General features: G+C 45.8%; 1 protein-coding gene across 3 annotated transcripts in view; it reads right to left on the bottom strand.

Moving 5' to 3' along the window:
• RIMBP2 (RIMS binding protein 2) overlaps positions 1–14,920 on the bottom strand; it is a 234,448-nt gene extending 219,528 nt beyond the window's left edge. For all 3 annotated transcript variants that reach the window (XM_030939961.1, XM_030939963.1, XM_030939962.1), the window contains exons 1-2: positions 14,805–14,920; positions 9,390–9,524 (exon numbers count right to left, since the gene is read on the bottom strand). The gene's annotated coding sequence lies outside the window, so the exon portion shown is untranslated. The remainder of the gene's footprint in view (positions 1–9,389; positions 9,525–14,804) is intronic.
• Between the last annotated feature and the right edge of the window lie 3,685 nt (positions 14,921–18,605).

Below are 18,605 nucleotides of genomic sequence, written 5' to 3'. Positions count from 1 at the left end.
TCAAATTATGGCACCAAATAGGCAAAATTGAAGAAGTATGTTTTCCCATTACATTAGTATTCATTAATCCACTTCTTCCTTCAATTATCCAATTATTTATTCAACAAACTTCTGCACTATTTTCAGAGCAGCTTTCCAGGTACTGGGAATACTGAGTGAGCAAAGGTGAAATCCCTTCCTCAATGAAGTCCACATTACAGCAGGTCATACAAACCGCAAACGCACACGATTTCAGGCAGTGGAGGGGGCTATGCAACACCGTCAGAGCTTTCGTTCCCTCACCTCTTCCAGGACTGAAATCATTATGCTCTTTACTGATCATGTTATTATTGATTTTTTTACTCCTTGGGAAACTGGCCCTTCAAATTCAAAGATATCTAAAACTTTCCAGTGTCCAGAGTGGAGATGATGCAAGCGAGTTACCCATGCTAAATCAGGTAGCGATTTTGGAAAGCCCCCGTTCTGTTGTAAGGGGTCTGGGAGATGTTCACACAAAACAGGAAATGCATACGCATGTGTTATTCTTTCCACAGCGACTGATCAATGTGGATCTCTAATCTAGCCACAGCGTGTTGTCAAGGGGACCGCACAGACACCGTGGCCCCAGGTTAAAGAGGAAGCTCTAGCTGTGCTCACAGTCCCTTATCAACCTTCTCTCCTAATCCGAAGCCCTTTCGTTTGCACTGGGGAGTTGGCTGCTCTCTGTGGATGTCTATCAGCGGCAAATGCTTCTGTTGCCTGGTTACTCTTGGAGACCGCACAGGCCCGGGGTGGACAGCCTGTCAAAGCACCTAAAGGGTCAGTAACTGAATTGTGTCAGCAAAGAGGTGGCCCTGCAGACACATGCTGTCCTTGGTGCTCTGCACCGGGAAGACAGAGGGCCCACATGGAGCAGGTGTGCGGCACTACACTGAAATCTGCCCACCAATATGTGGTGTGCAGACTTGACTTTATGTAGAGAAAGAAGCTCCCAGAAACCCCTGCAGCAACGGGTCGGAAAGGGCCTCCCAGGCAGTGGCTCACTCTTCTGGCCAGAGCTTCCTGGCTCTGCTCTGGAGGTGGTATGCTGAGGACAATCACGGTGCCTCATCCTCTCCAGCCAAGGGATGCGCCTGAGACTCAAGTGCTGCCAATTAAACAATCAGTCCCTTGAATTTAAATCATGAGCAGAGGGACCAAGGACAAAAAAGAACCAGCGGCCAGAGCTTGTCCCTCCGTTCCCCTGTCCCCCCGTCCCCGCATCCCTCCATCCCCTTGTTCCCCCCGCCATCCCCCCAACCCTGGGTGGGGCATCCTGCAGCTCTCCTCCTCCCTGAGGCCTGCTCCCGGTCCCTGATGCTTCGCTGGCCCTCTCCATTGGTCCTTCTAGCAAATCCCCTTCCCTTTTAGGTGGCCAGCACCAGGTTCTGCTGCTTGCAACCAGAGACCTCACGTTAGTTTCCTGCAGCCACCGTGACAAAGTACAAGACAGGAGGCTTGAAGAACAGGCACGCACAGCCCCATAGTCCCCAGGGGCCAGACGCCCAAGCTCGGGGTATCGGCAGGGCTGGTTCCTCAGGCTGGCGCCAGGCTCCGCCCATGCCTCTCCCCAGCTTCTGTGGTGGCTGGCATTCTTGGTATTCCGTGGCTCCTAGAAGCATCACCCCAATCCCTGCCAGTGTTCTCTGCATCCAAATCCCTGTCTGGAAGGACACCAGTCACAGTAGATTAAGACTTAATCTAATGACCTCACTTTAAGCTGGTCACCTCTATAAAGACCTCGTCTCCAAGTAAGATCACAGTTTGAGGGTCTGGGCCTCCAACCTTCTTTTTGCAGGGAACACCATTCACCCAGTAACAGACCTACCTCTGTGCCCCGCAGTCAGCCACCCCACCCAGCAGTGGTGAGCACCTGGGAACCTGTAGACCTAGACTCCAGGCCTGGGGCACCTGTGTGGCTTGAGCCCTGTGAGCCCTGTGAACGGTCCTTGGCATGGTTATGTTAGCCATGGGCAGGCGAGCAACCTGCCTTGAGATCTGGCTGAATGGGGAGGCCTGAAAACATGCACACACCTCTGTAAGGAGACAAAGTCACCCCTTAGTGAGGGTGGGTTCATTTTTTTTTTACCAGCCCCCAGGAGCTGGTCATTCCCATTTGGAAAGTGACCTTAGGTGAGTTGGAAACTCTTGAGTTCAGTCGCCAGGCTCTGGAGATGGGTCTTCTGAAAGGTGAGGGTTAGGGTGATGGACTCCAGGTGGATCCTCCCCATAAGAGAAAAGCAGGGGCCCACACCATGGTCGTACACCGCGCTGCTGGCTTTTTGGGCCTAACTGTAGATACGATAATACAAGGTGGGAACAGCGCCAGGCCTGTGAACTCCAAGTGCATGACTAAGGAACTGATTAAAGGACTGACACCAACGCAGAGGAAAAGGATGGAGATTCCCAAAAACATCGGCAGAGTTCCTGGATGCAGCCACTCCTGAAGCTAGAATCTCCTCTCTTCAATTTCACCAGTCAAGAACTCCCGTTTTTGCTGAGGCTACTTTGAGCTGGTTCCCGCCATGTAAAATCTGAAGACCGCGACACACACAATAGAATACCACGGGGCATAGCAAGCCCCAAGGCCTGAGCACACGGCTATATCAGCAGCCTCATTTATCTGTCCTGCAGAACAAAAGGAGCAAGTAAACGACATTCCAGGGCCCGAGTTCACCAAGAGGCAGGAGTGAAATGGATGATACCGAGACCTGGGTACCATAGCTGGAAGTGTGACTATTTCCTTGCCATTTCCAAAGCTCTTGCCAGACACATTTGTACTCTCCCCTTTTACTGCCCTTGCAGGTAAACCTGGAGACATCACTGAACCCAGCCCGGTACTGAGGCCAGCAGGCCAGCATCACACACACTTCCCGACAGGCCCAGGACAGCACTAATGACTCGTTTGACTGTAACCGGCGCTCAGACTTCAATATAAACAGAGCCCATTCCATGTTGACTTGTCTACTTTAAAAAATAATAACAGAACAAAATGAAACCAACTAAATGGAATTTAAAATACATAATTGCTTTAGTCATGAAGAGTAATGACATTAAAAGACATTTTAACTAGACATTTCCGCACAAATAACATTAGGCCGAGACAGTTAGTCTTGGGGTCCTGACCAAAAACGAGCCCTGAGAACTTGCAGGCCTGTTTGTTTCAGGTTGGGTCCTGGGTAACAGGCATGGCCTGTGGCTGGAGCAGCCGTGAAGCCCCACAAGGCTGCATCGGAGGTTCCAGGGAACTGAGATTCCCCAGACATCACAAGCTTTGCCATCTCTGTGCCAACTACTAACTGACCCTCTGTCTTTAAATGAGCGTGTGTTTTACATACGTAATTATATTGAAAAAGGAAACTATATATGACTAACACAAAACTGTTGGTTAATTCACTAGTTATTTTATATATAAATTCGCTAGTTATTCGCTAATTGTACATATCATTCACTAGTATTTTTTATATATGAATATATATTTCATAATAGAGACGGAGTCTCACTTTGTTGCCCAGGCTGGCCCCAAACTCCTGAACTCCAGTGGTCCTCCCACCTCTGCCTCCCACAGGGCTGGGATTACAGAAATGAGCCAGTGCACCTGGCCTACTAGTTATATTTTCCTAATAATTTTTCCAATAAATACATGACCATAGCTAGCTAGGGTTTGTGGATTGTTTTTGTCTATTTTATTGCCTGTACAACACTCTTTGAAATATTGGGCTAGTTGGCAGATTCAGGCAATGCCTCCACTAGGCTGATAGTCACAAAATTCTCCACAAAAGGCACAGAAGACCAGATTTCTCTCTCTCTGACCCTGCTCAACGCTTAGATGTAATCTCTGTTCCCAGAGCTCATGGCATCAAGTAAACAGTTCTTGCCTATCAAGCCCTGCAGGTAGGAATAACATGACTTATCTAACAGGGAAAATGAAAGAACAGATGGCGTGGACGAAGGTCCAGGGACACTGGGGGGGCCATTTCCTTCTAGTATCAGTGGTTTCTTGTCTCAACAAATATAGGCCAAGCATCTGTAGTGCACAAAGTCAGGTTGCTGGACTAGATACACACACACACACAAATATACAAAACTAAAGTCAACTGAATACTGTCAAAGACTGAGGTAATTCCATACTGCATTATTGAATTTAAAAAGCATATTATGATGAACACATGGCACGTATTCCCCTTTAGCTTTTTCTACATATTTCAACACTTATACAAATAGAAGCACTTTTATTTTACTTTAAGTTCTTGGATACATGTGCAGAACGTGCAGGTTTGTTACACAGGTATACATGTGCCATGGTGGTTTGCTGCACCTATCAGCCTGTCATCTAGGTTTTAAGCCCCACATGCATTAGGTATTTGCCCTAACGCTCTCCCTCCCCTCGCCCCTACCCCTTGAAGTAGAAGCACATTTGCACAGATTCTAGAGTAATGTACACAGGGAGCATGGACAAATGTGTTCCCTACAATAGTGCTGATAATAATTAGGCATGGTTATGGGACAATTAGTTCACTGTTGTCATCTATGTGTGCATCTACATAGTGCACAATTGTTCATCAACAGCAGTAAGTGCCTTCAGCGGGCATCAGCCGCCTCCCATAACCTCTGAGCACTCAACTCCTTGCACACCAACCTGGTTACCACCAACACCTGCATTTCTGTGCCTGGGGCTCAGTCTAGCTGAGACCCAAGCCTGGCCTACATGCAGGGCAAGCAAGACATGCTGGAGCCTCCATGCACCTGCAAGGCTGCCTCAGCCAAGTGAAGAGTACTGGTAGATCAATACCCCAGCTCCCTCATCCCTCAAGCAAATAATCCCACAGCGTACATTGCAAAATCTCCCAGAGGTTCCACAGCAGGACTGAGCCCCCATCACCCACAGCGGCAACTGGCTGGATAACACACTCATTACTGACTTCCTGCCCTTCCCTGTCTCACTTCCATACTCCCCTCCCAAAATTTCCTGGGGTCACCTCCCCGTGAGTCACTTTTACTGGAATCCTTACCTTGGGCTTGCTCTAGGAGAGCCCAGGCTGAGACACTCAGTATAGCTACACTGCTGGGTGATACACAGCGATTTACAAGGCTGAGGTTGGGTGCCAGTGTACTCATAGGAAATAACAGGCAAAGGTCTCTGAGAAATGTTCTGGAAATGGAAAATACGAATCTGCAGAAAAATATAGTTTTGTTTAAAGCACACACAAAATTCTAGGATAGAGTTTCACGTATGTTTGGAAGGACCAAACTGATGACAGTGGTTAGCTTGGTAGAAGAGTCAAGATACATGAGATTTTACAAATTAAATATATAAATTTAGTACGTAAGTAATGAAAAAAGTTGCAGAGCAGATTATGTGTGTACTTGGACATGCACACATAGAATTGTGTATCCACGTCCACTTTTGTCGATGCACCTGCCTCTGTTTTACCTCAAGACATTACGTGTGTGTGTGTATATTTGTGGATGCATGGAGAAAGGTCTGCATTCTGAAAAGAAACACCAGACTCTTAATAATGATTGCCAATGGGAATTAGGAACGGGAAATATTTATCAAGGGACTTGAATGTTTTACTTTATACATCTCTGTGAGATGTGACTTTTTCGGTGAGCATCTGCTGCCCTTCAAATCTGACAAGGTAAAATAATTTTGCTTTTTATTTTACTGTACTGATTTAATTCACTTTAACTAGGATTATATTTGGGTTTGAGACAGAGTCTTGCTCTGTTGCCTAGAATGGAGTGCAGTGGCGCTATCTCAGCTCACTGCAACCTCTGCCTCCCGGGTTCAAGCAATTCTCCTGCCTCAGCCTCCTGAGTAGTTGGGATTACAGGTGTACGACTCCATGCCCAGCTAACTTTTGTATTTTTAGTAAAGCCGGGGTTTCACCATGTTGGCCAGGCTGGTCTCAATCTCCTGACCTCATGATTCGCCCATCTTTGCCTCCCAAAGTGCTGAGATTACAGATGCGAGCCACCACGCCAGTTGATGTATCTGGGTTTCTTAAATTGATACATAACAGATGGACATATTATTGAGGTACATGTGATATTTTGATATACCCATATAATGTGTGAAAGTCAAATCAGGGTAATTAGGATATCTATTACATTAAACATTAATCTTTTTATGCTAGGCATGTTCAAATTAATTGAGCATAACTTTAAACCTGCTCACACATACTCAGCTCCTGTGAAAGTTGTTAACTTTTCCAACTTGGATCTGTGAATACACATCTTAATATGTTTTATTGACAGAGGGGCGCTGAGACCTGTCTGGATGGAGGGAAATGATGGAGCTGTTGAGAATGGTCATTGTGGATTTAGACAGGAAATGCTGCCTTTGGAGAGATTAAAATGTAGCAGCCACTGAGGTGTGCTTCAGGCAGCTCTAACTTCCTCCAGACTGGAGCTACTCTCAGAGAGCCTCCTCTTCCAAGTCAAACGTGCAGCACATCTCAGACTCACGAACTAGACCCACTCTTTCAAACAGTCATGAGGACCTATTTTCTAATTGCCCTCCCTTCATGGGGAAATAATTCAAACATTCCATTCCCTTCTAGAGTGAGAACAAGAGCTAAATTTAAATGCAATAGCTTAATGATGCATCTGCAATTCCAAGCAGCCAACAATCTATCAAAAAAAGACCAGCTCATTCCAAATATAGGAAAGACTCATACACACATACATCACTCCACTCGAGCTTCCAACCCCAGAATGACCAAAATTTAAAAATATCAAAAAAGTAATAAGCCCTCAAAATAATCTGCTTGTGATCCCTAGGATAACAGATTGGCTTCTGTATCCCATAGGCCAAGTGTAATAAATGCACTGGAAAAAATTACAAATAATAACCCACAGCACTCAGTTGAAACACACTCTTTGAAAGTGTTCCTCATGATACGATTTGTCTTTTTAGGGCATACAGATAAAGATATTGTCATAAATTATATTCACTGAAGAAACTGATACCATTATGTTAAAAATGAAAACAAAAGGTTTTGAAATATTTTTCAGGAATCTGACCCACCTCCAACGAGGCTGCCTTTACTATTAAGTGATGATTAGTGGTTCTATTGTAATGAGAAACAAATGATGGCCAAGTGTATATCCTGCATTGCAAAGAGTTAAGTTTCACATCAGACCTTCTCTGCCTTCTTCTATGGAAAATGAATGCATAAAATAGGAATCAGAAGACTGAGTGTGGATTTAGGTCTACTGAACACATACTGGCCAGATCCATTACCACCATTATCATGACGACTACAGCCAGCATCACCATCAGCTCCTCTGTCGCCACGACTACTGCTAGCATCATCACCATCTCCTCTGTTGCCACGACTACCACCACCAAAATCATCACCATCTCCTCCATCTGCATCACTACCACCAGCATCACCATCATGTCCTCCATCACCATGACTAGTGACATCATCACCATTTCCTTCATCACCACAACTACCGCCGGCATCAACACCATCTCCTCCATCACCACAACTACCACTGGCATCACCACCATCTCCTCCATCACCACAACTACTGCCGGCATCACCACCATCTCCTCCATCACCACAACTACCACTGGCATCAACACCATCTCCTCCATTGCCACAACTACTGCCAGCATCGACACCATCTCCTCCATCACCACAACTACCACCAAAATCATCACCATCCTCCCTCACCATGACTGCCAAAATCATCATCATCTCCTCCATCACCACAACTACCACCAAAATCATCACCATCCTCCCTCACCATGACTGCCAAAATCATCATCATCTCCTCCATCACAACTACCACATCATCACATCTCCTCCATCACCATGACTACCACCAGCATCACTACCATCTTCTCCATCACCATGACTACCACCAAAATCACCATCTCCTCCATCACAACTACCGCATCATATCTCCTCTGTCACCATGACTACCGCCAGCATCACCACCATCTTCTCCATCACCATGACTACTACCAAAATCATCACCATCTCCTCCATCACGACTACCACCAGCATCACCACCATCTCCTCCATCACCACGACTACCACCAAAATCATCACCACCTCCTCCACCACAACTAACACCAGCATCACCATCTCCTCGATCACATCTACCACCAGCATCATCACCATCTCCTCCATCATCACAACTACCGCCAGCATCATCACCATCTCCTACGTCACCAGGACTACCGCCGGCATCATCACCATCTTCTCCACCACGACCATGCTTACTGGAATCTGAGACTCAGACTCATTTGCCAAGCCCAAGCAGGGGCACCAAAGGTCCAGCTGGTTCACCTTCTGCTGCACGATCAAATGCAGGTGGAACAGTCAGTGCCACCAGTGCCGAGCCGGCCATTTCAGGGTTGAAAACCTTTGATAACAGCAGCTGTTATTCTTGCTACCCAAGATTGTCTCATGATTACATGGGGTGAACTATTGCCCTGAGTTCAGATCACACCTCTGCACAGGAAATCTCAAACCAAACATTTCACAAGGAATGAAGAAACCAGCCTAGAGTTCTCTCCTGAACACTGAAACTGACTGTCAAACTGTGGATTTTTCCCTGTATTTAGGTGTCAGTCAGGTAACTCAAACTCAAAACTGGGCTTCAGTGCAAACCTGGATATGAATCTCCCCACACTTCTACTGCTCTCTCAGTCTTTCTCATCTTAGGAAATGGTCTTCCCCTTCCGCCATGTGCTCCAGGCCAAAAATATGAAGGCCATTCTTGTCACCCCCTTACACTCCCTCTCAGCCCAGTCTATCACAATGGCTAGCAGGTCCTGCTGCCCAGATACATTCAGGGCCTCTCCAATGACCCTCACGTCCACTACCATCCTGGTGCAGGCCTGCAGGCCGCCCTTGCCAGTCATGTGGACTACATGGTCGCTGCCTAATCCTCTTTGCTCCCACGCTTACCTCCACCTCCATTCAGAACTGGGAGTGATCTTATTAAAATAAAAATTGGATCATGTCACTCTCCACCTAAAATCAATCACTACTCTCTGGCCATTGTTCTTCAGATTTAGAATCAATACCTTAGCACAGCCAGCCCTAAGGTCCTGAATGAACTGCCCTGTCCGCCTGTCCCATCTGTGCTCCAGACACCCAGATTTTCAGGCATCAAGTTCTTTCTTGCCTCAGGGCCTTTGCACAGCTGTTCCCCATGATGTTCCTCTCTCTGTGAGGGTAAGGACCACATCTGCTCTGTTTACCACTCCTTCCTCTTAACTAGGGGACATACACTTGGCACCTGATAAACATGCCTCGAATAAATCAGCAAACTGTGAAAGAACAGACACAGCTCCTGACTGACACAGAGGAATACTGCTTCTGAGAAAAGAAAGGACGACTTACCACAAAGTTTCTCTGATGAGTTCCTGGTCTCAGGACAGGAAGTGGGAAGTTTCCCCAGGGGTCTCCCAAAGCTTGGGTCTGATCGAATGTGGCCTCAGCACCTGCAGGCTTCAGGTGTGGCGCGTCATTTCCAAGCTGCAGGAAGAAGCAGACACAATCTTCTGTCACCAAAGAATGACTTGCAAGTTTGTCTGTCTGCCTCCTTCACGTTCCTTGATGCTTAAGAGCCAGGGAGAGGCACGAATTCTGCTACCATTTTCCAGTTCAGAAAACTGAGGGCTGAGTGAAGGACAAATTTGAAACTGAACTCATGGTCCTCCCAGCCTGAGATTTTTCTTTCCCTTCAACCAAATTTCCTGGTATAGAACAATGCAACGATACAACACAGCCATTGACGCGAAGCTTTCATGACTCCTTGAGTAGACCGTCAAGTTCCTGAATTTGCCAAGAGAAATGCACTTAGGGCTAATTATCCAGGTTAGACAGATGATAGCAAGGGATGGAATTGAGGGAACAGGTCAGTATCTGGGCATGCACTGAACATATCCTTAATTATCAAGATGAGACTGATGTCCAGCCAATGACAGAAAGAGTTATTATAGGTCAAATTAATTAATAAAAATCAATATAAAAACCAACAAGCATGTACACAGAGTAAACTCTTAAGGAATTCCCATCTTGGCCATCAAATATTCAAAAACAAAAATTCCTGTATATCAGTAGACCTTCATGTCGACATATACAATCAAAATATCAGAAATTTCTTTACTTCTATTTTGTTAAAAAGAGTTATTGACCTGCTCAGAATCACAAAATAAGATAAGTTGAATTAACTTAGGTTTTATTAAAGAGCTTGCTAGTATCCTGTGTCCATATGAACCAGCAGAAGCGAAAGGAAGGATAAAAAGCAAGTGAGGCTTTATCCTAGAACTTGGAGCTGAAAAACCATCTGTATGGCCAAAATTCAATTTATTTCAATTTAGCAAACATGTTCTGAGTGCCTGCAAAGTTCCTGACAGCTGTTAGGCCCAAGCATGAGTAAGATCAAGGCCTTCCAGGACTCTCCATCTGACAGGGAATAGCAGAACAGGCACGCATAATGTTAGTTCAAGCTGGAATTTAATAAGATTTAGAATTTTGTGCAAGGGATCTGTGAGGGAAAGACATCTAGGCAGGAGACCGAAGTTTATTTTCTAGAGATATTTAATGAGGGAGCTCGGGACTCACATGCAGCAGGCAGAGGTCATAATAGCCAAGTGCCATTATATTGAAAACAAATTAGACAGTCTGCCTGTGGATACCCCTCCCCAGATCCAATGCATTAAGCAGGTAGGTGGATGCTACCCCACACCACTCTCAAACTAGGCAGGAGACTGGAAATATTTTGGTAGAAAACTACAATCCAAGAGCAAAGACTGTGTTTGACATTAGGAGCTTCTACAACAAAATGTGTTCCGCTCCCTCACAGCTAGCCTGGAGTGAGCTCACCACTGACTTCCCCCAACCTGTCGAGACTATGCTCCAAAAGCAGTCAACCAAGGGGTACAGCTTCATTTTAAAAACCTCTAACATGGAAGAGTAAAAGAACGTAACAATAAAACCCAGAAGACAGAGAGATCATCCAGGCAACCAAACAAGGAAAAAAAAAAAGCAGTAAGTCTAACAAGTATCTTCAGAAAGCATGTAAAAGTCAAGAACAAGATGCTAAAAAGGCCAATGAAGGACAAAAATAACTCCTGTGAATGCAAAAGATAGTTGCTGAAATAAAAATTGTAATGGCAGATTTGGATGATAAAAGAAATCTCCCAAAGTGCTAGAAAATATTAAAGAAAAAAAGAGACTATCAATCCAGGAGGTCTAACTTTTACCAGTAAGGTTTCCAGAAAGAATAACAACAATCAGTTGACTGATGCCCAGCCAACTACAGAAAGAGTTATTATGGGTCAAGTTAATTAATAAAATTAATATAAAAACCAACAAGCATACTACGCATAAACTCTTCGGGAATTCTCATCTGGGCCACCAAATATTTAAATACAAAAATTCCTATATTTATCAGTAGACCTTCATGTTGACATAAACAACCAAAATATCAGAAATTCCTTTACTTCTGTTTTGTTAGAGTTTTTAAACTGCCCAGAATCACGATAAATTGAAAATTGTCAGAAAAACATAAGAACATGTTCTAGATTAAAGGATCTCATGAGTGCTCTGCAACATAGATGAAACAGACCTAAGCAAAGAGTACCACGAGATTCGAGAAGGTGAATGATAAAGAGAAGGCCCTAAATACTTCCCATAACCGTTAGAAAGAAGAGGTGGAATTTTAAAAAGGAAAAGGATGGGTTAGAGCCTCAGACTTCTCAGCAGCAACCTTGGAAGCCAACAGAATGTCTTTAAAATTCTGATTGACTATTATTTCCAACTTAAGGTTCTATACCCAAACAAGCTGTCAGTCAAGTGTGAGGTTAGAGAAGAGAGATTACCATACATGCAAAGACTCATAAAATGTACCTCCACAGCGTGTTCTTTCTTAGGAAATGACGGCTGCAGCAAAACAAGTGGGAAAAAAAGATAAAAGGTAAAGCCACAGAATCCAGGGAACAACAAATCCTACCTTAAACGGGGATAGAGAAGAATTCCAAGGTGACAGCTGAGCCTTAGCTCTCAAGAGCAACCGGTTTGAAACAAGACAACAGAGAGCTTTAGAAATAAAGAATCTAGAGAAAAGAGAGACTCAAGAAAAGCTTTTGATACCAGAAAGAACTGGAGAAGAGTTTTTAATATGTGGATTGCAAATGGCACAATTGAAAACCAGGCTATTAATAACTCCAGGAAAACTAAAAAGCCATACAACGAAAGAAATGTAATCACAGTCACTAATTGGTGCCACCATTAACAATATATACACAATAGCAATGTAACAACTAAGTATCCACTTAAATAAAGTAGCAATTTAACTACGTGTATAGATTGGGGGAGGAAAACTAAGATAACCAAATCTTCATTTACCACAGAGCTTCTCAACCTCAGCAGTGTGACATTTGGGGCAGAGAATTCTTCCTTGTGCAGGCTGTCCTGTGCATTATGAGGTGGTTAGCAGCATCCCTGCCAGTAGCAACCAGAGGCCAGTAGCACACACCTTTCCCTGAATCATGACAAACAGAAGTGTCTCCCAACACCAACCCTGAAAGGCAAAACTGCCCACTCAAAGCCCTTTGAGAACCACTTATCTACCACCCCAGAAAGTGCTATTAATATTTTTTACTTAGGAAAATTGGTAAGTCAAAAAAAAAGTCACAATATAGGCAATTTTTAGTATTAAGAGCTTCAAGAAGAAACCACTAGAAGTATTGAAAGTGGGCTTGAGGGACTGGATATGGAAAGAAGAGACAGCACGAGAATTTTTTCATATATCTTTATACACTTGATTTTTCTAATTATATGTGTGCACTTTCAAGTTAAAAAATACTGTTGCAGCACAAAAGAAAGCATGCTTGTGTCTAGTTTGGGAACTCACTAAAGTCTTTCTCTACAAATCTTTCTCAAAGGAAACCTTATACTATCACGTTAACTTATTTGATAGGCCTATGTCTTTTCTTTAAACTACATGAAAGAGCTATCACATAAAAATATTTCAAAAAATCTATACATCTTCTAAAGTCATCTGATGTAACATCACTGGTCCACCTACTTCATTGTGGGACGATTTCAGCAAACAATAAAACGGAGACGTTTCTAACCATGATCAGATGGGCTGGATGCAAAGGAATCAAGGCAGAGACCTCCCGTGAGATCCCTGCAGGCAGAGGCACATCGTCATCATTGCTGACTACCTCCTTTTAATGCAAACCACCAAGTCCTCACCTCCACCGACACACATCCTATTCTTCTCCTCTAAGGAATCATGTTCTCTCAGAGAATAACATGAAAAAACAAGATTACAGAAAGTCACGATAATCTGCAAGTGATGTACATTTTTTTTTCTAGTTCTGTTGAAGAAAAAATTTTTAGGTGGTGCAATGGTTCCCAGCTTCTCAATGCATTTAGTGAATGTCAGTGCCCTTGGCATAGAATAAGTAAATCCATTGCTTTCTCCCCTCATCTTCCTGGGCTCCTGGGATGTGCTTTTTCAACCACCCTGTTCTCTTTGCCCTGGGGCCCCTCCTGCCCTCGGCTCAGCCTGCTCAATCACTAAAGAGGCTCAGGGGCTCTAACATCTCACCAGGTTGACTGGAGAGCTTGCTAATGATTATACAGCATAAAAAAACTACTCTGTATGGTTACAGGTGAAATATGATAATTATTCATTCAAAAGTGGTCCAGCAAGATAAAGGATTTGTGGGGCTGTGCATAACCAACCCTAACCAGCCCAAGTGAAATTGAGTACAGAGCTCGAAGACCACTTTACACAAAGTTTTAATTAACAGAACCATTCAGGCAGAGAGGAAAACAAAAACAATGATTTATTGATGTACATTGTACCGCTGCCATCGAATGCCAGGCAACAGAAAACACCGGCCACCTGCCCTGCCCCATAAACATGTTCATCATGGAGCACAGGATTATGCCTTCTGCCACGAGGGAGGAGCTCGTTCTTACTATTTAATGTTAGGCACAGACGCAGTTCATTTCACCTGTTTACTACAAGGTCCTCGCTACATAGAACACATAAAAAAAAGAACCCCCCCAGGTCTTAAGCCAGAGTCAGCACCCTCACATTTTTGCTGTATATTTCAACTAACAGCGGACTTACATGAAATTAAAATGCTACAATTATATCCATTGTCTGATTATATTGATTCTCTAAAGGGTGTTCCACTTCGTCTCATCATTTGAGCTCAAAGAGTTGAAAATGCTGCACAAAAATCGAAAAAAGAGTAGGAATTTCCACTTGAGATTTCCCCCTTAGGACTTGGAAAACATGCTGTTTCTAATGCCAGTTCTGTGATGCTTAAACTAGCAAAACCAAACTGTTTCCACCAGAATGGTGAATTCCCGAGGGAGGGAAGTTGGAGGGACAAATAACGGAACACCCAGCCCTTGCCTTTCCTCCTGAGCCCCATCTTATCCTGAGTGTCCTGCCCACAGCCTACCCAAACGGACCTCGGGACCAAAGGTCTTTTTTAGCCTGATACAGGGCCTGAGGACAGATTTGGAAAGGAATACCCCAGGGTAGTAACCGTGATTTGAGCCGCAATTAAGACCCAAAGGCTTAGAAACCAGGGGTTATCACAACCCCCGCCACCCTCCCGTCCCCCGAGTCTGGAAACGCCTCTTCCCACCTCTCAGTCCAGAGAACAGCCCTTGCTCTACAGCCCACAGCCTAGAAAGAGATCAATTTCCCGTCTGTGTCTAAGCTGTATCTCATTAACCCATCGGGCCCTTTGCTCAGCCCCAAAAGCAGGTACTTACAAGGCACCGGAGATCAGTGGTCTAGTGGACCAGACAGACCGGTCCAGGCGTCCCCGCCAGCCCCCCTTCCTGTCCCCGTGGACGCCAGCCTTTCTGAGCCTCAGATGTTTGTGCTCAGCACCCGGCTGGAAGGCTATTTACTTATTCATGGGCTGCCCGAGCCGGCCAGAAACTGCTTTATGTCAGCTGAATAGGATGGTAATTCAATCTGCGAATGGGAGCCGCTGGCACACAGCACGCCTGTCTTAATGAGTCACAGGGGGGACAAGCGCCCGGTGTGCAGAGCCACTGGGAACCTGTCCTTCGACAATGAGCTGTGTCACAAGACACCACCTTCCCTTCCTCAGTCGCTCTCTTCCCCCCCGAATCTCCCCACCCCAGATCAACTCTCCTGGAGATGCATGACACAGAATTACATATCCTTGGGAGCGGGGATGGGGAGGCGGGAAATGCCACCTGTTCTCTTGAGCTGTATACACGGAGAGAGGAGACAGAATTGCTGGGAAGGAATCTGAAGCAAGAAACGTGGAGTGAGGAAGCGGGGGGAAAAGTTCACCTGCACCAGGAGTGCTCAGGTTTAATGTTTTCTACGCCCTGTCTCACGAACTCCTCATCAAAGCCCTTGGAGCAAATGAATGATTAGCTTCAGGCAGGTTAACAATCACACCCAAAGTCTCTGACTGGGGGTCTTTGAGCCCTGGTCCATCCCACACCACAAGCCATATGCTGCCTTTGGTCCAGCAGGTCACAGCATCCAATCCAAAGAAACCTGCCTCTCTTTAAAATGACTTTTTTTTTTTAAGACATGGTCTCACTCTGTCACCTGAGCTGAAGCACAGTGGCACAATCTCAGCTCACTGCAGCCTTGACCTCCCAGCCTCAAGCTATTCTCCCACCTCAGCCTCCCAAGTAGCTGAGGCTACCGTGCTCGCCACCATGCCTGGCTAATTAAAATTTTTTTTAGAGAGATGGGATCTCACTGTGTTGCCCAGGCTGATCTCGAACACCTGAGCTCAAGTAATCCACCCACTTCAGCTTCCCAAAGTGCTGGGATTACAGGCCTGAGCCACCGCACCCGGCTGACTCTACCTGTAAACAAATCATTTTCTGTTTCTGATAACAACAGGGTCTCCAGCACATTAATTAAAATCACAGAATCCAGAGCACAAGAAAAAGTGAGCTGAGATTCAGAGATGAGAAGACCCCAGCTGGGTGACAGATCCTAGCTCCCCCTACCCCAGGGGGCCACACAGGACGGAACCCATCCCCTCTCTGTTCTCGTCCCGGCTGCGGCTCATGCCTGTGTTCATTGTTTCTTGAGAATTAAGCACATGCCTTTCATCAGATTGCTTTGTTCCAGCCTCAGGAAGCTCAGCAGTTCATTTTCTCCACACCCACTGCATGGGCTGATGGTCACTGCTGTAGAAAAACCATAAGCCAGGCGGGCCAGTGCCTGGACCTACCTCTGTCCCCATTAGACAGTCAGCTCCAGGAGGGGAGGGACCCTGCTCATCGTATTCTAAGAACCCAGGAGAGCATCCGGCCAAAGGAGCTACTGAAACACTTGCTGAGATGCTGAAGGAGTGAAGTCTTCAACCTCTCTGTTGCCTTCCCATATGTAGCAGTGAGGGTAGGCTGGACTCTGCTGTGGTTACAAATAATTCTGATTACAGTGGCTTAAGATCACCTGGGTGCATTGGCGGCACCTGCCCTGTGTCTGCAACGCTGCTCCAATCATCCCCACCTGGGACACAGGCTGATGGACTGGCCACCACCCAGGTCACCACACATCGGCGGGAAGGAGAAGCTCGAGGGGATACTGCTGGCATTGAATGCTGCACCCCAAGACATTGGCGATTTCTGTGCTCTGGACACCAATTTGTGACTCACAAGTTATTCATCCAGTGCTCTCTCATTCTAGCAACTGCTGCTGTTTCCATGCATCATGCACAGGCCCAGATGGAAAAACGGGGCCCAGGGGTGCAGTCCCACCTAACATCTGAAAGGGACCTGATGAATGCCCACACATCTTAAGGTCCTTCCAACCCTTCCCCGCTCTACATTCCAGCTTCTGACTTCACTCTCCTGCATTCTCCCACCGGACGCCCTACATCCACTCCACCACCCCCTGCTGTCTTCTCCGCACAGCCGACTTGCTAAACGGAAATCTCTGTCCCTCCCCTGTTCAAGTCCCTCTGCCTTCCAGCCTCGGAGTGAAGGTTACTATACCACTCGTGACGTGGTTCCACTAAGCCCTCAGTGTTCATCTCTCGCCACCACCCTCCCTTTCCACGCTTTATGATGAACTACTCCTTCCAAGATCTCAAACGGAGCCTTCCACCTTTCTCGGTCAGACCTCACACTTGCTGTCCCCCAGCGAGGCTGGTCTACCCTCCTTGTCCCGACACACGGCTGGCTCTATTGTCTTTCAGGCAGATGTCACTTCGCCCAGGAAGCCCTCCAAGATCCTTCATCTGTGTTCTCATGGACTCTTTCCTCCCCACCGGTGCTCTCAAGCACCAGTGATTCCTAATTTCCTAACTACCTATTGGTGGTCCTCACAAAACTAGGACCAAGTGGAGATGAGCGGTTGTATTTATCTTATTTACCAGCTGGTTCTGTGCAGGTGCCAGGACTCCAGCGTTGCTTCTTACCAGCTGAATCACCTTGAACGTTCATTAGACCTCACTGAACCTCAACTGACTCAGCTGTGAAGTAGGTAAAATAGTATCACCTTATCCAAGGGCTTCTTGAATGGACTAGATGAGGTAATAACCACATAGCTCTTAGCCCAGTGTTGGATATGTGCCAGATACTCGCACACTATAGAAGAAATGAATGGGTGGGGAAATGAGTGAACACTAACCCATCAGTCAGCTCCATGACATGAGCCCAGCAAGGTAGGAATGATAGCCTGGCATTACAGAGAGTTTGGGTGTGGAGTCAGCACTGCAGAGAGCAGCACTGAGCTATGAGGAGAAACCAAGACCTCACAGCATTACTGGAGCCCCTGGATCAAGCCGTAACTGAAGCTGGATACCTACAGCTGGGTTTTTTGGTTGTGTTTCAACACATTCCCTTTTAGGATTAAGTCAGTGTAATTAGATTTTCTGCCACTTTTAGTAAAAACCCAAACCAATACACACCTAGTAGTGTCGTGGGGACAGTATCTTGTCACCTTGTTCTGGGTACGGAACAGCAGAGAATCGTGAAGGTGTGTGTGCCATGCCTGTTCAGTACCACCTCTTTGGCTCCACATTGCATTCAAATGTTAAAATGGGAAAGTGTTCATAGCAGTATATACAGAAAATTCCACACTTCATAGCCATCGGATCTTTGCGCTGAGATGTTCTGCAGAGCTGCATCCTATTTTCCTGCCTCTGCTGCCTCATCCTGTCCTCAGATCACCTCTCAGGAGAGGCTAAAGCCCCACCACATCTCCCCACCCCATCACCATTTCAAATGCTTATCACCAATTGCCCCAGTAGAATGGGAGGCCCCTGGGAGTAGAGTCCTTGTTGGTCTCACAGCCCACGGGGCCCCTCCCAGCCTAGAGCAGTGCCTGGAACGCAGGACACACTGGATCAACACATGTCGAGTGAATGAATGAATGCATGCCTGAGACAGCACATCGGACTGGAGGATCCACAACGCTTTAGTATAATTAGTCATGCAATTAGTGAGTCCAAGAAGTAGCCCCCATTAAAGTGAAAGTAATGTAAACCAACTCTGGGAACATATAATAAGAATAATGTGATTAGAACCAAAGCTTCGAGTCACAGTTAGGGAATCCTAAAATTA

Source organism: Rhinopithecus roxellana, chromosome 10 (assembly GCF_007565055.1).
Source record: "Rhinopithecus roxellana isolate Shanxi Qingling chromosome 10, ASM756505v1, whole genome shotgun sequence".
Taxonomy (NCBI): domain Eukaryota; kingdom Metazoa; phylum Chordata; class Mammalia; order Primates; family Cercopithecidae; genus Rhinopithecus; species Rhinopithecus roxellana.
The sequence above is the reverse complement of the archived record's forward strand: the minus strand, read 5'-3'. Positions and strand labels throughout refer to the sequence as shown.